The sequence below is a fragment of the Microtus oregoni genome, unplaced genomic scaffold (assembly GCF_018167655.1).
Source record: "Microtus oregoni isolate MIOR12 unplaced genomic scaffold, Mior012 000014F_ref0000157, whole genome shotgun sequence".
Lineage (NCBI taxonomy): Eukaryota > Metazoa > Chordata > Mammalia > Rodentia > Cricetidae > Microtus > Microtus oregoni.
Window position 1 is genome coordinate 51054653 of NW_024543073.1, and position 23710 is coordinate 51078362.

A 23710-nucleotide genomic window follows, 5' to 3' on the forward strand; every position below is an offset into this window, starting at 1 on the left:
AGAAACCCTGTCTCAATAAACCAAAAAAAGAAAGAAAAGAAAAAGCATAGGGGGTGGAGCTGGAATTTGATCCTTGGGGACCAATTAAAAATCCAGGTGCCGGGCCTGGAGACTGGCTCAGTGTTTAAGAGCAGTCCCTGGCTGTTCTTCCAGAGGACAAGGGTCAGGTGGGGTGTTCAGTTCCCAGCACCATTGTCAGGCAGCTTACAACTGTCTGAAGCTCCAGTTCCAGGGGATCTGATGCCCTTTTCTGGCCTCTGTAGGCACTGCATGTACAGCCATACATGCAGGCAAAACACCCATACATGGTAAACAACAATATCGACAGTCATACTGCACACCTGTGATCATACAGAGCTAGGATCTGGGGCTCACTGGCCAGCCAGTCTAGTCTCCATGTCCAATGGAAGATCCTTTCTCAAAAAGAATTTTGTGGAGCATACTTGAGGAAGCTCCTGGTGTCTGTGTCTGACGCCATTTGCACACACACATACACAAACAGCTGCATGCAGATGGTATTGAAAATACCAGTCTCTGAAGTCAGAGACCCGTTTGCCGACTCTTGTCTCCACTGGCTCTTGGGCCTGCATCTTCTGCTTCATCTTACTGTGCGTGTCTGGTTCTGTGCAGTGGTATTTGGTGCTCTGTGTGTCTGGTTCTGTGCAGTGGTATTTGGTGCTCTGTGTGTCTGGTTCTGTGCAGTGGTATTTGGTGCTCTGTGTGTCTGGTTCTGTGCAGTGGTATTTGGTGCTCTGTGTGTCTGGTTCTGTGCAGTGGTATTTGGTGCTCTGTGTGTCTGGTTCTGTGCAGTGGTGTTTGATGCTGTATGTGTCTGGTTCTGTGCAGTGGTATTTGTTGCTCTGTGTGTCTGGTTCTGTGCAGTGGTATTTGGTGCTCTGTGTGTCTGGTTCTGTGCAGTGGTGTTTGATGCTGTATGTGTCTGGTTCTGTGCAGTGGTATTTGGTGCTCTGTGTGTCTGGTTCTGTGCAGTGATATTTGGTGCTCTGTGTCTGGTTCTGTGCAGTGATATTTGGTGCTCTGTGTCTGGTTCTGTGCAGTGGTATTTGGTGCTCTGTGTGTCTGGTTCTGTGCAGTGATATTTGGTGCTGTGTGTGTCTGGTTCTGTGCAGTGGTATTTGGTGCTGTGCGTGTCTGGTTCTGTGCAGTGGTATTTGGTGCTCTGTGTGTCTGGTTCTGTGCAGTGATATTTGGTGCTTTGTGTGTCTGGTTCTGTGCAGTGGTATTTGGTGCTGTGCGTGTCTGGTTCTGTGCAGTGGTATTTGGTGCTCTGTGTGTCTGGTTCTGTGCAGTGGTATTTGTTGCTCTGTGTGTCTGGTTCTGTGCAGTGGTATTTGGTGCTCTGTGTGTCTGGTTCTGTGCAGTGATATTTGGTGCTCTGTGTGTCTGGTTCTGTGCAGTGGTATTTGGTGCTCTGTTTGTCTGGTTCTGTGCAGTGATATTTGGTGCTCTGTGTGTCTGGTTCTGTGCAGTGGTATTTGGTGCTCTGTGTGTCTGGTTCTGTGCAGTGGTATTTGGTGCTGTGTGTGTCTGGTTCTGTGCAGTGGTATTTGGTGCTCTGTGTGTCTGGTTCTGTGCAGTGGTATTTGTTGCTCTGTGTGTCTGGTTCTGTGCAGTGGTATTTGGTGCTCTGTGTGTCTGGTTCTGTGCAGTGATATTTGGTGCTCTGTGTGTCTGGTTCTGTGCAGTGGTATTTGGTGCTCTGTGTGTCTGGTTCTGTGCAGTGGTATTTGGTGCTGTGTGTGTCTGGTTCTTTGCAGTGGTATTTGGTTTTGCTTGGGCTTGAAGGAGCTCTTTGAGCCCTAAGAGGAAAATGTGTTTTTTGTGTGGGACTCACATTTTGTCCAGGCACCCAGGGTCCCTTACGTATGAGAATCTCGGTCACCAAAGTCTGCAGAGGCCCCACCACAGCTGAGAGTTCTTGAGCTTCTCTTTTGCTGCCTCAGGGTCCCTGCCGGTTGGGGGGAAGCTAAATGTATTCTGGGTCTCTTGCATAACACTGTGGCCTATTGGAGTCCCATCTAATTTTTGGGGTCTCCTGGTCTTGCCTCAGCCCCAGGAGGCTGTGCATTTTCTAGGTTAAGCAGATGCCCTCCAGCACAGGGGTTTAGTGTTCCAGTTGCCAGCTGGAAGTGCCTGACTTCACTTCTTTGGGGGGGCAGTTAATTTACCTATGGAATCTTCCTTCTTTCAGGGCTCTGCAAGGTGGTCTTCAGATTTCTGTGCATGGCTTGACGAGGCTTTCAGTGAGAGGGTCAGCTGGACTGGCTGGCTGAGTCCCAGCTGGTGCTGCAGCTCTCCTGTCTGTCCAGTGCAGGTAGAGAGTGATTGGAGGAAGCCAGAGTGCGGCTGGCCATGGCCCACAGACCAGGGTAGCTTTCCTCAGGTCGCCTTGGCAAGTCACCAGAAACGTAGTCACTCCAGGCTGACTTTATGAACGACCATGGTCAGCCTGGCACCTGGTGACTCTAACATGCGAGCTGCACCTCTGCTGGGCAGCCTGTTGCTCTGAGATTGCAGGCACCCTGGCATGTGTGATGCAGCTGGGTAGCCGGCACTGTGGGGTGAAGTGGAGTGAGTGTTTTAAGTCCCCACAGTTGTCAGGGGAGCATGACATCACTAACTGCAGTCATGGCAGTTCCCACAGTACAGAATGGATCTCCTGCGTAAGTCCCACCATCTGATTAAAACCTTGGACTTTGATTAGCACTTCCTTAGTACCACCCCCACCCCAGGTGACATCATTCCACACTCTGCTCCTACGAGTGTCTTTTTAAAATCGTGGATCAGGTCACTTCCTCTGCATGTATGTTGACCTGCGTGCAAGTCCCAGCATCCATGTAAAAAGCCAGGCACGTTCAAACACACCTGTAACCTCAGTACTGAGGGGGTGGAGACAGGAGGATGTTGGCTGCCAGCCTAGCTTCGTGTTTATTGAATCCTGATTGACTGTGGGGCCCCAATGCCAACCCATGTGACTTACTACAGGGCCACTTGGTGGAGGACTTTTTACGAGTGACTGTGCCTTGGGCTCTCCATACGCTGGTATACTTCTTTTATACTAGAGAGTGATATTGAGCATGTATGTGGAAAATCCTGAGAGGAGAGACTGAGCAGAGCTGCCTGTCAGAGACAGAAACCTCAGTAATGGGAGTCCTTGCCAGGGCCTGAGCATCTCAGGTAGTAAGGCAGGGAGGGATCAAGCCGGACACCCAGCATCCTTCTCTGGCCTCCAGGCACACGGGTGCACACACCACAAACACATGAACACACCTGGCAGTGAGAGTGTGCAGTGTTCATCTGGGACCGGCTTATATGATGCGGATGTCACCCAGGACTGTCATGCTCTAGTGACATGTCCCCTCTTAGCAACATTCTTTCTGTTTTATTTGGCTTCGTTTACGGAGGCAGGGACTTTTTTTGAATTCCAGACTGTCCTCTGCCTCCTGAATGCTGGGTGACAGCTGCATGCCTGCCCATCCTGGCAACTCTTAAAATCACTGGCCCATGTCTTTCTGTGCCAGCAAAACTCACAGACCACATAACTTCCAACCCAGAAGTTTCTTCCGTTTGCATCCTAATGGCCGTGGCACTAAACAGGCTGCTGACCCGACTGCCGCATCTGCTGGCTCTGGAGACCGCCCTTCCTGCCTCCTCCAGCTCCACGTAACTTCAGCTTGTAGCCATGGCCACCACTGTCTGCTTCCCTCGTCGCACGCTACCTTGTCCCGCCTCTCCTCAAGACTCCCTTTCCACCTGTGCTAAGGACAGCTGTGCCCGGGTTCCCCACAATAATCCAGTGTCTAAAGCACACTACTGAGACTTGTCTCAAAAGTGACAAATGTGCAGACTCCAGGTGCAGGTGTGTCTGTCCCCAAGACTCATTGATTTTGCCCTCTGATCTCTAGGGGCCCCTCTTCTGTTTCTGACACCTGCAAATCCTCCCCAGTGTATGCTGTGAGACCACTAGACCTCTGAGTCTGGACTTCTGAGTTTAAAATCTGTTATTTTTTTCACTTATTTATGTGTGTACTTGTGCATGTCTTACCATGCATGTGGAGGTCAGAGGGCAACTCATAGAAGTCAGTTCTCTCCTTCCACCGTGTGGGTCCCAGGTACAGATCCCAGGCTGCCAGGCTTGGCAGCAAGTGCCTCTGCCCACTGAGCCATCCTACAGGCTGAAGACCAGGCAGCCTGATCTCATACAACCCATGGCCGTTGTAAGAATCTTTTTGTCCATTAATTTCTTTCTACCTGCGGACAAAGTCTTTAAGAATCAAGGCACAGAGGGACTTGGAAAATCCCTGCAGAGCACACAGGGTAAACACTGTATGCTGTCACTTCTGGGTCTAATATATGTATGCACCTGTTCACGCAGAGGCCCCAGGAGGGCACTGGGTTTCCTGTGCTCTCCCATTCTGTCACCAGGAAGTGGCAGAACCGAGATGCCGGCCCACAAGGCCCAGTTTCAGATTAGTGCTCCAAAATCCACAAGAGTGTGGTCATAGAGACAGTGTGAGCCTCCACTGTGTGCGGGAGGAGGCTGAAGGGAAAAACAGGACCAGAAAGTCCGGCCCTAGCTTCCACACTTGGGGTCTCAAGTGCTCAGGAGACTGAGGCAAGGTTACTTGAGGTCAGCTGGGCAACATAGTTGAGACCCCGCTTCCCCTCCCTGGTATCCAAACATAAAATAATAATGAAAACTCAGTGCTAGAGCAGAGCGGGTAATGGACTGACCATGGGCACGCTGCCTGCTCACAGATGTCATAAGTTCCTTGTAACTGCTCCATGGAGAAACCTGCTTCGTGTCCCCAGGAAACCCAGGGTTTGCACCAAAGGCTGCAGAGGGAGGAGGGTGGCTGCCTGGTGGAAGAACTTCACCACCCCCACATGTACTGAGTATGCATTGTGCTGTTTTGATGGTCAGCGCTTCCCCAATCTGAGTCTTCAGCCACTCTCCTGCTGGTGCCCTGGGGCACACAAAACCCAGGCGTGACAGCCTTCGCTGTCCACCCCTGCCCAGACAAGTGGAAAACTCCCAGGGGCCAGCACTAGGCACAGGCAGCACTGCGGGTACCAGGCCCCTGCCACCCTCCGGATGCCAATGTGAGCTGACAGATGGACAGCTGGCTGCCAGCCAGAGGCCAGTGAGTTCTTGGCAGTTGCATTCTGACCTGGACAGGCGGCTGCCACCTCCTGGAACAATGAGCTGTTCTCCTGGTGACAATCCCACTTGTAAAGCCATGAGCTTTGAAGGGTCCCCGAGGCTGACCCTAGGAATTTTGGGAGCTGTGTGCAATCTGCAATTTGGTCACCACCAACTTCACACACGCAAGTTACATTTCTTTTATCTTGATGTAATTGTGCTAAAAAAGAAATATATATATGATATAATAAGATATCAATTTTATATAAAATTGGGGCTAGTGAGATGCCTCAGTGTCTGGTGCTTGCCCAAGTTCTATTCCTGGGGGCCACCCCACCTCTGCTGGAAGGAGAGAAACATGCAATCTTATATTGCCTCCTACGTACACACACACACCATGGCACACATACGTCTACATACACACATACGAATAAATAAGTATAACTTTTTAATTTAACATTTGGTGTGTGTGTGTGTGTGTGTGTGTGTGTGTGTGTGTGTGTGTATAGCTGCAGCTTGAACCCAGGGACTTACACACTGGTAGGTGTTCTGTCAAGTCACACCCCCAGCCCCTCGCTTGGGAATTCTAGGCAGGCACTGTACTGCTGGGCCATGCTCCTAGCCCTTCAGTGGAGGATTCTAGGCGTGTACTGCCAAGCCACACCTAACCCTTGGCCACCCTTAATGTGGCGTTTGGTGCTGTGAAGCACATTCACGGTGTGCCAACTCCATCACCATCCATCTCTACATCTGCATCTTCGCGAATGGACAAAGTTTATCCCAATTAAAGACTCACTCTTCATCCCTGAGTGCCTGGCCACCACCACCCTGTCATGATACCAGCCAGATAGTAAACTTTAGTGAATGAGTTTGGGGTGACATTTGGTCCACAACATCCACCCACTCCTGACCTTTTCCTCACACTCCCCTCTATCTTTAGCCAGACTCTCACGATTCATGGACTGCCTGCTGTCTTCCCACCCCACAGTCTCTGTCCCCACATGTCCCAAAGTCAACCTGAAAAACAGACCCCAGGGAGAAAGCGGATGTCCTTGGAAAGTGTCAACTTCCTCTCCCTTCTTCTCCCCCCTCTCTCTCCCTTTCTCCCCCTCCTTTCTTCCCTTTCTTTTCTCTCTCCCTCCACCCTCCCTGTCCTAAAACCCTGCTTCCCACTCCCACCTGAGATCAGGGTCATGCCCAGCTTCTTACTGCAGAGGATGGTCATTAGCACAGAACGGATAGCTGCTGAGGTATTGGGACTAAGTAATGGTGGGGTATTTGGCCCTAAGTTGGGACATCTGTGTTACCAACTCCAAGGCTCAGAGGACCTCAAGGAAGACAGAGCAGAAAAATGTGAGATCCAGTGGGTGGAGGAATACACTGCAATACGATGTCTTCTGGACTAGAACTCACACAATAGTGGCTACCCAGGTCCCTCAGCATTCTCTCATGCGTGGAGTCAGGACCATGAGACCCCACCGCTCCATGGGGGACTGCTGTCAGTTCCCAGTAGGGCCTATCTTGTCCTTAAGTGGTGTAGCCACTGGTAAGTTGCACTATCTTCAGCAAATACCTTCCCCCGTGCTGGGAAAAAACTGACTGAACTCAGTGACCATGAAGACCAGAAAGCAAGGAGAAGAACCCCAGGGAGAGGGGAGAAGAGGGTTGAATGAAAAAACTAAATTTCATTGTATGAAACTCTGAAACAATAATTGTTTAATTGAGGTAGCTGAGCATGTGGCTTAATGATACAGTGCTTGTGTAGTATGCACAGGTCCTAAGTTCAGTCTTCAGAGCGTGCGTGTGCGTGTGTGAGAGAGAAAGAGAGAGAGAGAGAGAGAGAGAGAGAGAGAGAGAGAGAGAATATGGAACGGGAATGCGGGAATGCTTGGGACCAGAAATACTTTAAATTCCTGAGACTTGGATTTCAGATTAGTGGATTGGGGATATTCAGGCTCTAATTTTGTCATAAAGGTCTTTTGAAGAATAGGTGAGGGGCTGGAGAGCTGGCTCAGCAGTTCAGAGCCATTTGCTGCTCTTGCAGAGGATCTGGATTCGATTTCCAGCAACCCCATCAGATGGCTCCCAACTCCATGTAACTCCAGTTCCAGGGGCTCTGAAGTCCTCTCTTGACCTCCGCAGGCGCCCGTGCACACATGGCATACGTTTGGCAGACACACACGTAAATGACAATTAAAATGTTTGAAGTAGATGAAGCAGAAGTGTTTGGAAAGGAGAAGAATCCAGTCGTATGTCTCCTCTGTTCTGTCACCATGAAAACACCTGTGCCCATCAGTGCTCCACGTCTGTCGGAAGTTTAACTAAACTGCGGTAGCAAATGCCGAGCTCGTCTGTAACGTAACAGGCTGTTGCTGAAATGATTCACCCCACCTCTCAGTGACGTACAGGAATAGCATTATTTCTAGCCTGTTCCACAGTCCACAGAGCTGGGCTCAGCTCCACCTGTCATGTAGGGCTCCAGGCTCCGTCCATCTTCTGGCTCCATCCATGGAACTGTGGGATCGTCCATTGGATCCTCCACAGTTGTAAGGAACTAAGGGTAGAGATGAAACCTAAGCTTTTAGCAAAAAGCTTAGGACACCATGTCCTGGGGAGGTGACTCGAAGGCCAGATGCTTGCTGTTCAAGCATGAGGACCAGCGTTTGAATTCCCGGAACCCATGTAGGAGCTGGGCGTGATGGTGTATCTGTAACCCCCATACTGAGGAGGCAGAGACAGGAGGTCCCTGGGCTTACTGGCCATCCAATCAATCCAGCAATCAGTGAACTCCAGGTTCAGCAAGAGACCTTGTCTCAAAAAAACAAGGTGAAGCCAGGTACAAGGGGACACGCCTTTAATCCCAGCATTCTGGAGGTACAAGCAGGAGGACCTCTGAGTTTAAAGCCAGCCTGGACTACATAGTGAGCTCACACACACACACATTAATAGTCTGATGATGGTAAGCATGCCTTTAATCCCAGCACTGGGGAGGCAGAGGCAGGTGGATCTCTGAGTTCGAGGCCAGCCTGGTACAAAAAGCAAGTTCCAGGACAGACAGGGCTACACAGAGAAACTCTGTCTCAATGTGTGTGTGTGTGTGTGTGTGTGTGTGTATACACATATGTATATATGTATATGAATATGTATTGTATATACTGAAGAGATATAGATACAGATACAGACTCAGAAGAACAATAGAGGAAAACCCCTGACATAAATCATAGGCCTCTACATGCAAATAGATACACACATGTGCACACACATGATATGTATGCATGCATATACAGAACACACACAGAAGAAGGAAAACTATTAGGGTACAGTTTCCATCCCTCCCTCCCATGTCTCACTGGCCAGATTTAGTCATGTGAAATCCTGTCTAGATGAAAAGGGTATTGGGAAATACATCCTAGCAAAATGCTGAGGCCGGTGAGAGCATGGGAACCGGAGAGCAGATGGCCAGCCCATGCTGTGACCACAGTTGGCCTCCCTTAGAGCTCCAGCGCCAACTACCTGGCACGGGCTGGGTCATGGTGCAGCACAGGTGGCCCCCACACAACACACAGAGCCCAGGCCTGTTTCCTCCCTACCATAGCAACGTGACGCCCACCTATTCCCAGGACCTTCAGAGCCATCCTGGCCACCACTCCCTCCTTGAATCTGTGGTCACCACATCCACCATTCTCAGACACACTCATTGTTTACCTCTATGCAGTGCCTGCCTTTGGCACAGTCTTGTCACCCATGATCTGTCCCCACTGTGGTCAGCGTCCTCTTGGGCCTCCACCGACTCTGCACTCCTGCTGACAGAATGCCCAACCTCCTCCTCCTTCTCCCCACTTCTTCCTCCTTCTTCCACCTCAAGCTTTTGTGGTAGGGGTTTCACTGTGTGACCCAGGTTGCCTTTGAGTTCCATACCCTTCTGCCTTATCTTCGTAAGTAGTGAAGTTGCCAGCATGTCTGGCCCAGCCAAACCATTTTGATCACAGAGATACTTAAGTTCAATCTTGTAACTTCCCACTGTAGAAGTGCCTACAGAGGTCATCTTCAAGCTCTTTTATGTCTGGGGAACCTGTTCCGGCAAATGAATCTTACTTTCCATTATTGACTGGAGAATAATCTCAGGCCCCTGGAAGGTTTGCAGAGAGGATGGAGCCCTACACACCTTCGCTCTTACTTCCCCTGCTTGGTCTCGTGTGTTCAGTGTGCATCCTCTCGCACGGAGTCACATCTTCTATTGGCCTCTTGTGTTATCATAGCTTTCTTTCAAAACTAAGGAACTGGGCAGGTGAGGCCGTTCATTTGGGGGAAGGCATTTGCCACCAGGCCGATGGCCAGATTTTGATCACTGGAACTCACATGGTGGAAGCAGAAAACGGATCGTACAAGTTGTCCTCTGACCTCCACACATGTCCTGTGACACATGCACACCTTTAATCTCAGCACTCGGGAGACAAAGGCGGGTCAGTCTCTGAGTCTGAGGCTACTCTCTGTAGAGAGCCCGGACCAGCTGGGGTGACAGAGTGAGACAAAACAAACACTGAAGAAAACGAGGAGAGGAAGGAGAAGAAGAAACAACGACTAGCAAGGGACGTGGTAGCACATGCCTGTGTTCCCTTGTCGGAGAGGTAAAGACAGGATCCCTGGAGCTCAGTGGCTGCCTAGCCTCGCTGAATTGATGAGCTCCAGGCTGCATAAGAGAGAGACCCTGCTCAGAAACTGCTCCCAGAGTTGGACCGCCACACACATGCACCTACACATGTGCCCAGAAAAGACCTCAGAGTTTTTTTTTTTTTGAGAGTTTTTTCAAAGGCTGAAAGAGTAAACTAGGTTGGTAACTGCAGATGGAATGGGATTCACACATTTACTTTCTTCCTTTCTTTTTTGGGGGGCGACAGGTTTTCCTGTAGCCTACACTGACCTTGAGCTCACTGTGTAGCTGAGGATGACGTTTGGTCCCGTCCTCTCTCTGGAATCCTGGGCAAACACCACCACAGCCTGTTTTAATTGTGCTGGGGGCAAACACCGAGCCTTGTGCGTATGAGGGAAGAAGTCTACCAATGAGCCACATCGCCAGGGTGTGGCTGTTTTCTCTTGTTTGTTCCATAGTGGAGTTCACTGTGTAGCCCAGGCTTTCCTGGGACTCACAATCCCCCTGCCTGTAATTACAGGCAGGCACTGCGTACCCAAGAATTAACAAGAGGGACACCTCGGTGGACAAGAAAGAATGGCATTTTGCGTACTAGAAAGCATACTGTTTTTCTTTACCATAGGAAATATAGTTGGATCATTTATAAGGATGGAGGTTTCCCAGACTCCTCATTCTGGAGACTTCAGAGTCTCAGCACGGTGCTGGCGACTGCAGAGGCTTCTTGCAGCATTGAACGTTGTAAAGGACCATGGTGACGCAGAGCCGTCCTGCCAGTTGTGGTCCACTTTCCTCTTCTTACAGCACTAGCACCTTCATAAAGGCCCCGCCTCAAGATCTCATCAGTAACCCCAATCACCTCTCAAAGGCCATGAACGTATAGATTCGGGGGTCAGGTTTCCAACCTGTGAGCTTTAGGGGACACATTCAAACACCAGAGTAGAAAAGGAAGGTTTCACGTTAGGTTAGCGCTTGCCCAGCAAGCAGAGACAGCAAAGGCGGCTCCCATGGGCCTGAGTGGGGTGGGGTGTGAGCATGGGGATGGAAGGTGTGCAGCAGGCTGCATTCTGATGTGTCTGTGTTTGACAGTTGTTCAAGGACAGGTTTGGGCACAATACCTTTAACATCCTCGGTAGCTACCGGTAGACTGTTCGCCCGGTTCTGAGCATTGTACTAGGGGCTGGAGACACAGACCTCAGGAAAGACCATGAGTCTTCTAGAAGGTGACCTGCATTGGTTGACCTCCCTCAAATGTCAAAAGAGAGACAGGTTGCCCTGGCCAGGAGTAGGATGTGGTGTATACTGTAATCACAGCACTTGGGAGACCGGCTCTGTCATGTGAGTTCCAGGCCAGCCAGAGCCACATAGCGCGGTCCTGTCTCAGCAACAGCAAAACCAACCAACCAACAACAACAAAAGAAAACACCTAGACTGGTAGCTGTTGCCTGCCACATGTCCCTCCACCACTTCCTCCTGCACGGTTAGTCTTTAGCTCCCCCAAAGCTCAGCCCAGGACTTTGCCACCCCCACCTCTCACTGCTCCCCATAATCCAGTCCCATCATTCAGGAAAGCCAAGTTCTCAAGCCTCAAGATTGTATCAATGAACCAGTCTCCATGGCAATAGTCATGAATGAGCCCGGCAAGGTAACCTGGGAGATGGCACCATGAATGAGATGTGGCCCGTTGCCATGGAGATGTGCCGGATGGAAAAGCCCCAGCTAGCAGGAGCACGTCACGGGGCTGGAACAGTCAGTGTGAAGTTGGTGTGTCTATTTCCAACCCGGAGTTACAAAAATACATTTTCATAAAGATCACGATCCAGCCCCTCCCTCCTCCCTCCACCCTCCTCCCTCCTCCCACCTGTGTGTTCGCTCTTCCCACCCTCAGCCAAGACTCACCAGGCATCCACCCCCTCAAGGACACCTTGTGGGATTAGCCTTCATCTCCTCCCCGGGTGAGGTGGTACCTCTTGGACCACTGACTGTCTTCTCCGTGGGGGTGATGAGCCATATCTTCTAAATTCATAAGTAGACTGGGAAAGAATGTTGTACTTTTTAGGGTAACAATCATAAGTCAGGGGCTGGGGAATCGGCAAAGTACTTGCCTCGAAAATAGGATGACCTGAGTTTGGATCCCCAGAACCCATGTCCCAGACATGGTACCACACCTCTGTAATCTCAGTGGTTCTGTGGTGAGATAGGACTTGGAGACAGGAGACTCTTCAGAAGCTCACGGTCAGCTAGCCTGGCACGGGGAGGGGGAATAACTGTCTTATACAAGGTGGGAAGGGGAACCAATGCCCAAGGTTGTTCTTTGACCTCCATGCCTGCAGTGTGGCACCTTTTCAACAGGAACACACACATGCACGCATGCACACACATACACACGGTTACTTTAAAGAAAGAGAATGGGCTTGAAGAGATGGCTCCGTGGTTAAGAGTACTTGCTAGTCTTCCAGAAGACTCAGTTCCCAGCATCTACATCAGACCTATGACTCCAGCTCCAGGGAATCAAAGACCTCTTTATGGTCTCCTCAGGAAACTGCACTCATGTGCATAAACCCACACACATATTGAAAAACAAAAATAGTCTTTTGAAAAGAGAGAGGGGGAATGGTGGTCTAGCTGGAAAGCAGTTAGTCTGTGTGAGGACCTTGTTGGGGAGATAGTTCCCATCTGTCAACTACAAGACTTGACATAGTGGCCCCCACTGTTGACAAAGACCTGCAGGACTCATGGTACAGGACTTGAGGCTTAGAAGGCATCTTTGAAGACTGAACTCAGCACCTCACCCCGTTTCTTCTTTTGCTCATATTCACATGTTCATCCCTTCAACTATATTTATCAAGATTTTCAGCAAAGGACTGGGAATAACTCCAGATTGGGTGGAGGGGGTGTGAATAAACTCCAGTGCACCCATCACTGTTATATCTTCAGAGACACTGAAGAAGGGGGACAAGCAGGGTTGGGCATGCATGCCCGTTGTCCCAGCACCCAGGAGGCTGAGGCAGGGGCATTTGAGACCACCTAGGCTATACAGCGTGAATCAGTCTTGGAAAACCAACTAAACCTAATCACATTTTTAAAGAGAAGAAAAGAAGGAATAAGCCAGTCCCTAGGTGCTAGTGGCACATTTAGGTCACCAACTGTATGCAACCCACCATTTCACTAAACTGAATTATTAGTTTGTTTGATTTTCCTGACGAGCCCTTAACAGGGAATGTATCATGTTTCCTTCACACACATGAAGATGTGGTCAAGGTTCAGAGTGCGGCTTCCACCTGTTTGTAAATGCATAGACTATCCGTCCTGAAGTCTCCATAAGAACTTGGTGGAAACGTTCAGTTACAGATCAGGTGGAAAGCCAAGGAATGCAACAGAGTCACACCGCACAACAAACCTCACACAAGAGGTTCATTGGGAGGGGAGAAACCCAGGAGGGCAGCTGCCTCTGCTTGGGTGAGAAACAGCAGGGAACTGTACAGAAGGCAGGGCTTATGTAGAGCTTCTTGGGGAGGAGGGTGGAGCTTTTAAGAGTGGAGATTTTCAGGGCGGGGATTGGTGGGACTTCAAGTCTGGAGCTTGAGCTTTTTAATCTGTAGGGCAGGGGCAGGGTCCAGCTCTTAGGACAGTTGAGTGCTCTGTGGGTGGAACTCGGCAGTTGGAAGTCGTCAAGGGAGGGACTTTGGCCACTGTGTGCCTCGGGGGGCTTTACACATAATGATTATGGGCTCCATGCAGTGACTCACCTGTTATCCCAGCACTGGAGAGGCTAAGGCAGGAGGATGGCTGTGAATCTGGAGCCAACATGAGACTCAGGAGCCTTATCTGAGAGAGAGAGAGAGAGAGAGAGAGAGAGAGAGAGAGAGAGAGAGAGAGAGACTAACCCAGGCTGCAATGGGGATCAGTTGGCAGAGTCCTGGGTGCCGTCCCCAGCAACAGCAATGCACTAGGCACGTGGTGCACACTGTAGTCCCAGCATTGCAAAGGTGGAGGCAGGCAGGGCATTCTCAACTGTGTATTGAGCTCAAGCCTAGCCTGGGTTACATGAGATCCTGTCTCAAGAAAAGCCACCCATGTCCCCTGAAAGCAGACACATTTTGTCCAAAGAGTGCTGAGGAAATACAGTCAACAACCGCACTCAGTCTGCCTGAGTTTTGTGTCCTCTCTGTGGGCTGTTGCCCTCAAAGTGGAGCAGCATGCCCTTTGGGTGTGCTAAGTGCCAGGTGCCCCTGGATTCCCAACCGGCGCTGGGGCAAGGTGTGGGTTGTTGAAGATAGTAGACACCCAACACTGCCCCAGGTGGCTAGGACACCGGATTTATGCAGAAAACAGTAACGGGCTTTGCTTGTGTGCTCTCCTATGCTGTGTGTGTCCTGCAGACATGTGTTTATGTCTGGAGAGAAGAAGATGGCAAGGAAACAAACACACTGAAGGTCAGCAGGGACCAGACAGTGCCTGGAGAGTGTTGACTCTGTCCTGAAACATAGGGGAGCCCCCAGAAAGACCGGGGCCAAAATCTGCAAAGTCAGGATTGTGTTCAAAGCCCTCGTCTTGTCAAACTCTTGTAAGTCTTAAAATGTGTGCGTATGTGTAAAACCCAGAATGTTCCAGAGTGTTTCAAAAGAAGCACTGTGTTCAAATCAACCTTGACCTCGTGACGTTTCAGTCCATGATGGGGTTTCCATATGATGGGACCCGTCCTGTGAGAGTGTTGACGCTACTCAGATATTCCTACCTGACTGGGGTGGGGGTTCAGTGACAAAGCTTTCCTTGAATGTGAGAGGCCCAGGTTCCACCCCCAGTGCCAGGGGGAGGAAAGGGAAGGAGGTGAGAAGATGGTGCTGCAGTTGCTAGGGAGGCTGAGGCAGGAGGATTGCAAGTCTTGGGAGTTAGTGAGATCTTGTCTCAAAATACAAAGTATGAAAAGGACTGGGAGCTGGGTTTGGTGGCATACGTCTGTAATTCCAGAACTAGGAGGCAGAGGCAGGAAGATCTCTGCTCGAGGAGCCTGGGATACATGAGACCGACAAAATGAGAGGCAGAAGCTGAGGTGTGGCTCTGTGGTAGAGCTCCTGCCTAGTTCGCACAGGCCCTGAACTCAATTCTTAGTATTGCAAGAATCAGCTTCCTTTTACCCAGTGACTCCTTAGTCCTCGTCACTCATGACTTGCATGTTTGTGGTGACACTGGTGTATATGAGCCACACTGTTCATACACTGTCACTTAGCACCGGTAATAACCGACTCTGCTTCTGGTTTGCACGACTTCCCGTCAGCATCACAGAATGCTCGAGATAACCAAGATTTGAAGAAGAAAGGTTTATCTGAGTTCACAGTTTTGGAAGTTTCTCTGGTGAGACAGGAGGTCCTGGAAGGTGGAGTAAGATCGGGCTCCTCACAGCAACTGGGAAGGGGGCAAAGGGAAGGAGAGGATCTTGAGAGACAGGAAGAGGAAGAGGTGGCATTGGGCAATTCCCAGTGACTGCACCTCCCAATACCGCCAACATGCAGATCGGCCCTCCCGCTTGGTGAGATCCCAGCCCTAGCCATCAACTTCCCTGCTCTTTGGCCAGATGTAGGATCGGTGTGAATGGAAACGTAGATGGGAAAATGCCGTGGTGCTGGTGGGCAGGGTCAGCCTCCTGGAGGAAGATCCTTACAGTGTACAGGGACTCAGAACTCACACCACCTCCCGTCGTCCTGCATCGTCTGCAGTTGGGCCCGCTTATGTGCATGGGAGACACCTCTGCCAGTTCAACCACCAGAAGTTAAAAGTGTCATCAGCATAAATCATAGCTGTGGCCGGGTGGTGGTGGCACACGCCTTTAATCTCAGCACTCAGGAGGCAGAGACAGGCAGATCTCTGTGAGTTCAAGGCCAGCCTGGTCTACAGAGTTAGTTCCAGGACAGGTTCCAGAGCTAGTGAGGAACCCTGTCTCTTAAAAACAAAAGAAAAACAAAGAAAAAAAACCTTGGCTCTGGCCCCAGCAAGATGGCTGCTTGGGTAAAAGCATTTGTTGCCAAACCTAATAGCCTGAGTTCATTTTCTGGGACGTAAATGGTGGAAGGAGAGAACCAACTCCTGCAAGGTGTCCTGTGACATGTACGTGCATGCGTGCATGTGTATGTGTGTGTGTGTGTGCGCGCGCGCGCGCGCGTGCACACACACACACACCACCTACTGCCTGTCTGGAGTGTAAGCCCATCTCTGAGCCTCCTCAGGGCTCAATGGGGCATATCTCCCTGCCACACCCTTCCCAGGGACAGGGGTGAGAGGGAGCTTGTTTGTCCTCTGCTCTAACGTCTCATGCGTGATCCGTCTTCATCTGTAGCTCTTGCACCTGTTTTTACTCTCCCCGAATTCTCCCAGAATCCACTGGGCCAGGCTTCAGATGCAGCCTGTCTTTGAGTGCTACCATTTTTGTTAGGTTTTGTAGTTCTGATAGTCCAACCACCAGAGTACTGTCTCTGAGCTACACCCCCAGGCCGGAGCACTGTCTCTGAGCTATACCCAACCTTCTTCTTTTTTCTCTGAAACAAGTAGGATTTCACTAAGTCACCCAGGTTGGCCTTGAACTCACTCTTGCTCAGTCAGCCTTTGAACTTGGGATCCTCCTGTCTCCAATTCCCAAATACGAGTAGCTGAGATTGTGGGCCTGGATCACCAGTCCTAGCTCAGGGACCATGTCATCATCAGCCTGACCCTGAAGGGCCTTCACTTCCAGGGTAGTCTCCCACCTAGTGGTCAGTTCCTGCTAACCACATGGCAGTGACTCCCCACAGAACAGGACCATCCTGTGTGTGAATTTAAAGGGGGTTGTGGGGCCTTGTGGGGAGACGGGAGAGTTGCTTGTTTGGGGTGCGGGAATAATGCTTGAAGTAAGCAGGAAGAGAGAGTGCTGAAGTAACCATGAAAGGCTGGGAGCAGTGAGAATGCTGTGCTCAGCGAGCCTTTGGCTAACAGGCCTAGAGGGAAGGGCTGGGGAACTATTTTTTGCTAACCCAAGAGCTAAAGCATCTCGCGCTGACAGTGCTTCTCAGGCCGAGTTGCACACCTCACTTCTTCCCCTCCCCGCTTTCTGATCTGCGCTCTGCTGACTCACTCTGTGGAGCTGGAAGGAGGAGGAAGCCAGACTGGCTCATTGACCGGTTTTTTTTTTTTTCTCCTCTCTTTAGTGACTCAGCTGTGATTCACATTTTAATTAATTGGGGAGGGGGGCTGCTGGGTCCGAGGACAGTCCACCCAATCTCACTTTACTCTATAGGGTACAAGAATCAGACCTGAAGAAGTGGGTGCCCTGAATGTACCTGAATCCCAAGCTCTCCTGATTCTGGGTCCCCACTGGGACTCCAAGAACCGGGGCGAGTGAATCTGAGCCCAGAGCTGCAGTTTAGAAAGTTAGTCTGAGGTCAGGATAGAACCAGGCCGGAACTCTCCTGGGACAGCTAAGGATCACGGGAAGGTGCTGTCATTTCCTGGGCAGCTCTTTGGCTAGCAGCTAGGGCCCTGTTCAGGCCTCAGGCCTCTGGTGGAAACATGTCAGAGCCAATCGCAGGCAGCTTTGCTCAGAGAAAGAGCAAAGTCACTTTTGGCAGCCTCCTGGGCCTACTCAGCACTTTTCCTGAGCAATCAAGTATAAGCCTTCTTCCTTATACCAAAAGGAATGCTTTTTATATCTTTCTCAGTCCTCCCTCGAAGGAAACTGAGGCTGGGTTTCCAGGGGAGACAATTAAGAAATAATTGGGAGGGAAAGGCCTGGGGAGATGGCTCATTTGGTAACGTGGTTGCTGAATAACCATGGGGATCTGAGTTCCAGTTTGCCCATATGTAGATGGCCATGTGGGTGGGTGTGCGTGTGAGCGTGTGTGCAACCATACATATGCACACTTGCCAGCACACACAGGTCTGGAGGGTCCTCAGGCTTGGCCCCCTTTCCCACAGAGCCCATTGCTTTGTAACGGATGGGTCACATTCCACTGTGTGTAGAAAACACATTTCCAGAAGGAATGTTCTAGATTCACAGCAGTTTTCTTCGTACCGAGGTAGGGCCCAGGCTCCTTAGTCATTTTGGCTTCTCATCTCCAGCCCACAGCTCCCAACTCCCTGTCCCTCTGTGGAAGATACAGGCATAAGGAAGGAGAAGTATTTCTGTCTGTTCTGAACAGAAAACAGTCCACGAGACACCCCACCATGCCGCCAGCAATGCCAGCTGAGCTTGCAGGAAGTGGTGGAAGGCCTGGCCTCTGGCCAGGTCCTCCCTGAGGCGCCCATTGTACACCTCAGCCACTTCTCAGGGGGAGTTGAGTTCTCAGGTTCCCCACAGAAAATGAGGCAGTCTGTAGGAGAGCTGCATCTACTGGGGAAAGGGATTTTTCATTTTTGTTGCATTTATTTACCGTGTGTGTATGTGTGTGCATATGTGTGTGCATGTACTTCCATCTGTACTTGTGTCCAGAGGTCAGAGAACAACTTGTAGGAGTTGCTTCTCTTTCTACCATCTGGGTCCTGGGCATTGCACTTGGGTCACCAGGCTGGGCAGCAAGAACACTTACCTGCTAGGCCACCATGCCAGCCCAGGAAGGGCTTTAGTATAGACACCTGTGCACACGTAGAAAAGGACAGTTGTACACCTGGAGGGTGTTTTGGTGGCCTTTGATGTTACATTGTTGAAAGAATTTAAAATATCCTAGTGTCCTATTTGCATCTAGGGAGTTCCTCTTGAGTAATGTGGTTTTTGAGGGCCAGTGGCTAAGACCACTCAGTAAAATCATACATCAAAGAACTCCCAGGGGCTTTGGATTAGTCAGGGCTCTCTAGAGGAACAGAACTTAGAGAATGGGTGTGTGTGTGTGTGTGTGTGTGTGTGTGTGTGTGTGTGTAGAAGGGGATTTATCAGAATAGTTTACAGACTGTGGTCCAGCTACTCCAACAATGTCTGTCAATGAAGGGAAGGTCCAAGAGTCCAGTAGCTGTTCAGTCCATGAGGCTGGGTGTCTCAGCTGGTCTTCAGTATATGCTGGAGTCCCGAAGAAGTAGGCTCTAATGCAGTGAAGGAAGGAATGGATTTGCTACTGACAGTGAGAACAAGCAGGCAGAGAGAGCAAGCTTCCTTCTTCCATGTCCTTATATAGGATGGCAGCAGAAGCTGTGGCCCAGACTAGAGGTGGGTCTTCCCACCTCAAAAGATCTGGATTAAAGATTTGTCTTCCCACCTCAAAGATCTGCATCAGAGGGGGATCTCTCCACTTCAAATGATTTAATTAATAAAAAAAAACCCTTCACAGGTGTGCCCAGTCATTTCTATAGTTTAGTTAATTCCAGATGTAGTCAAGTTGACAACCAGGAGCGGCCATCACAGGCTACCTCCTACCCAAAGGTCAAGGCACATGTCTTCACTCTGACATGGTTCTCATGTATGAGTGTGTGTGTGTGTGTGTGTGTGTGTGTGTGTGTGTGTGTGTGTTCGTGTTCATTTTTAATTATATGTGTGTGTTTGGTAACACGCATGCGAGGGCAGGGGCCTGTGGAGGCCGGAAGAGGACATCGAATCCTCTAGATCAGGAGTTGCAGACAGTTGTGAGTTAATATACGGGTGGTGGGAGCCCAACTCCAGTCCTCTGCAGGAGCAGTGAGCACTCTTAGCCTCTGATCCGTCTCTCCAGCCCTGAACATGGCTATTAATCTCCTGGTGAGATTCTCAGAAATGTAGCCGTTTACAGGTGAAAAGAGAGCAAAGGTCACTACATGTGCTTTATCCGTAAGCAGGGTTCCTGTTGCTCTAACTTATTTGAGAAAGAGGACCTGGGTGGCAGCTCCATCGAGAGTGTGCTGGTGAGGGCCTGGCTTCCATGCCCAGCTTAACACAGAGAAGCCTGGCATTGCAGAGTTCATCTCTACCCCCTGGGGAGTCGCCCTGGTTAGCTGGTCTAGCCGGTCACTGAGTGTGTCTGTGGTGGTCATGGAGCTTGGCTTTGAGCACCTTTATCCTTTGGGCCTTGTTGTATCAGGGTGTTGGTTCTCCCCCCCCCTTTTATTCGGGGCAATTTCTAGAGACAAGAGATTCTTCAGTTCACAGTTGGGGAGTCCCAAGGGCGGGATATACCATCAGCTGGGCTGGGCCTCCCTAACAACTCTGCATGCTTGGGTTGCATCATAGCAAGGGTGTGGGTGGGAAGAGATTGTATGCAGACAGGGGACAAGAGAAATTACTGGTCTTGCTGTGTTATACAGTCCTCTTGGAAAAATTAAGGACTGTCCAATGAGAACTATGACCTCCCACTAGGCTCTGCCTTTTAAAGGTCCCTTCACCTCCAGTATCTCATCCCTAATGTGTGGGTATTTGTGAGGCAGACTTCATGGAACCATGGCCTACATGATAGACTGTGAGAAGGAACTGCTATGAGGCCTCCACTGTATTCAGGGAGGAAACAAAAGCTAAGACCAGGAGGTGCAAGACAACGAGCCTGGGGGCCACAGGGACTGTCTTCTTCCATGAGGACAGCTTCTCTCCACATCTGCTGCACCTCTGACCACCCTTAGCTACGTCAGAACCTCCGCAGCAACCAGGCTCTCCCCACGTATGTCGTTAACTGTTGTTGGGCACAGTGACGGACACAGCTTTCTTTCCACTTCCTGGGGACTGTGTTCTACTTCTCCCTCTGTTCTGTAGTGTTGTCTGTTTTACTCTTGGGGGCCCACTACCCAGCTCCCAAATAAATCACACACAGAGGTTTATTCTTAGATATGAATGCCAGACCTTACCTTAACTTGTTTCTAGCCAGCTTTTCTTAACTTAAATTATCCCGTCTACCTTTTGTCTCTGGCCCTTTTCCTTTTCTTACTTCTGAATATCTTATTTTCACTCTTACTCCATGGCTGGCTGGGTGGCTGGCCCCTGATGTCCTCCTCTTCCAGAGCTCTCCTTCTGTTTGTCCTCTCTGCCCCCCAGCCCCGCCTATCCTTGTTCCTGCCTCGCTATTGGCCAGTTAGCTCTTTATTAGACCATCAGGTGTTTTAGACAGGCAAAGTAACACAGCTTTACAGAGTTAAACAAATGCAACACAAACAAAAGTAACACAGCTTAAAATAATATTCCCCAACAGTTCTGTCCCAGAGCAGGCCACACAGGCTTTCTCCTACTCTGGAAAAGGCCACAGCAGGCAGGTGGCCCTCTCTCTCTGCACAGCATCCCCTCAGATGGCATCTTCACTGGATGTAATAGTTGGAATCACCCATGGCTGGCATAAGGTCTGTGGGAGGGTACACACACCCTGAAAACACTTCCATCCTACAGAACGGACTTGAGTGTCTGTAACTAGCCCCCTCAGGATACCAAGGAAGAATTGTACTTAGAAGTTCATGAGAGGAGCTGAAGAGATGGCTCCATGGTTAAGAAATATACTGCTTCTGTAGAGGATGCCAGCTCTGTTAGAGTTCTGCTCCCAGCGCCAGTGGCAGGCAGCTCACAGCCGTCTGTAACTCCAGCTCCAGAGGATCCAGTGCCCTCTTCTGGCCGCCAACAGTGTTAGACATATGTGGCATACACAGACACACACACACACACACACACACACTCACACACACACACACACACAAATAATGCAATACTGTATACTATACAATAAAATAAAACTTTAAAACAGAACAAACAAAAAGAATTCCATGAGAGAGCTGGGTGTGGCAGCACACACCTATAATCCCAGCACTGAAGGCAAGGCAGAGATGGAGAGTCTTGGGTTCAGCCTCGTTTCAACAATAACCAAAAGAGAGAGAGAGACAGAGAGAGAGAAGGAGGAGGAGCAGGAGGAGTGAGCATTTCATCAAAACCCATCTGAACTGTGTATCAGCTTTGTGAGTTGGATTTGACCTCTCTGTCTTTAAACTAGAGCAAATGACTGAACTTGTCTTATAGGGTCATCTTGGAGGCTGGTCTGTAGTTCAATACATGTTAGCTACGAATTCAATTTATTCATTTTGTTTTCCAAGACATGGTTTCTCTGTGTAGTTTTGACTGCCCTGAGCTCACTCTGTAGACCAGGCTGGCCTCAAACTCACAGAGATCCATTTGCCTCTGCCTCCTTAGTGCTGGAATTAAAGGCGTGGCCACCATTGCCTGGCTCAGTTTATTTTTTTTTAGCCTCATGTTGGAGTACATATATCTTAGAGGTACAGCATGGACGGCTTTGTGTGCCTGGATCAGGACACATAATGTCTGCCGTTTCCAGATCCCCAGCCCACTCCATGCCTTTTTCCATCTCTCTGATGTCATCCTGACACCCAGCAGGCAGCACACAGGTTGGGCTTAGTTTTGAACTCAGAGCTCAGGGATCAAACAGTTGTCCATTGACCTTGTATGTGAGACAGCCGTCCCTGCCATCGGCACCTGTCATCCGTTCTCAGGCTGTGGGAACCAGACGACCTGCCTGTACATATCCACTGTGGGCATCTGGAGACTAGGCCCAGTGTGGGCTGTAGCAGAGAAGGCTGCTGTGTTCAGTGACCTGTTACTACTGTGCACCCTCCTAGGGAACCCCAAGGGGAGGAATGCGGGGTCATGGGTTGCAGGACAGTTGCTTCCAGAAACCGACTGATTTTCCTAAGCAGTCAAGTCAGCTTAGACCACACACACACACACACACACACACACACACACACTAGCCGTGATTTGGCTTTTGTTCTGCTCTCGGGAGGGTTTTGTTCCGCTTGTCTTCTTGTCATTGGTATTTTGTTTTGCTTTGACACAGAGTCTCAGGGAACCCAGGCTAGCCTTGAACTTGCTCCCCAGGTCATCCCTTCAGCCGCACCCCTCAGGTACTGTCCACTTCTTCTGAGACATTCTCAGTGGCCTCAAACTTCTTGAATCTTTGACTGGCCATCCAGCGTGCTGTTCAGTGGACTCCTCACCCTGTCGAACCCAGTGCTGGGATCCCAGGCACACACCATCACCCCTGGCTTTCTAGCTGTGTACCGGGGGTGCAAAATCAAGTCCTCTTGCTTTTGTGGGAAGCACTTCCTCATCGAAGCTATTCCCCAGAACTTGCTTTTTCTTTCTCAGTCTGGTTTTCATTATGTAATTAAGGCTTGGTTTGAATTTACAAAATCTCCCGCCTTAGCCTAGAGGGCTGGGATTACAGGGTGCGACACTGCATGGTGGGCTGTTTAAGTTTTTACAAGGATGGAAGACGCTTGTCTGTGAGCTGCTGCGCTGACTTGGCCGTGTAGGATGAGGGATGCTGAGCATCCCGTTTCCGTGGGCATCACTGTGTGTGTGTCAAATATCTAGGAATATAGTCGTCCATTTCTTTCTCTTTTCCCTTTTTTGGGGGTTATGTGCTTGAGACCGGGGCTCACTCTGCAGCTCATGCCTGATGAGAGCTTCTGTTGCCCTCACTCAGTGTCTCCTTTGGTGAGGACCACTGGCACTACACTCAACACCTATCCCTCTCATTGAGAGTTTCCTCCACACCGCATCCCTTACGGGTTTCTGGTCCCTATTGATTCTGTCCTCTGTGTGGAAAGAACCAACCCCATTCCTGCCTGTTCACAACACTGTCTCCCTCCTCCCCCTTTACCAGACTCCCCGACCCCTGTGACCCTACTCACTTCACCCTCACTCTGCAATCTAGGAAACCCCAGCTGCCTCTCGACCCCTGCCCCTTCTTAAGAAAACCCCGTAGCCTGAGAGGCCACAGAAACAAGACCTTTGGTTCACCTCGCTAATTTAAAAGACGAAGGGAGAGAAGTGCTCCCTGCTCATGGGTGCAGTGCTCAGGGGAAGGTGGGTAAGCAGTTGGAGCTGCCTCAGGTGAGGCAGAGGAGCCGGGACAGAGCCTCATGGCACAGGGAATCTCAAAGGTACAAGCTCTGAACCCGAGTAGTGACACAGTCCTGTCATC

At 50.2% G+C, this 23710-nt stretch overlaps 1 protein-coding gene across 1 annotated transcript in view; it reads left to right on the forward strand.

Moving 5' to 3' along the window:
• The window catches only part of Cacna1a (calcium voltage-gated channel subunit alpha1 A), a gene marked incomplete at its 3' end in the record, with an annotated part of 258667 nt that overhangs the window by 108798 nt on the left and 126159 nt on the right, over nucleotides 1–23710 (forward strand). The window lies entirely within an intron of this gene.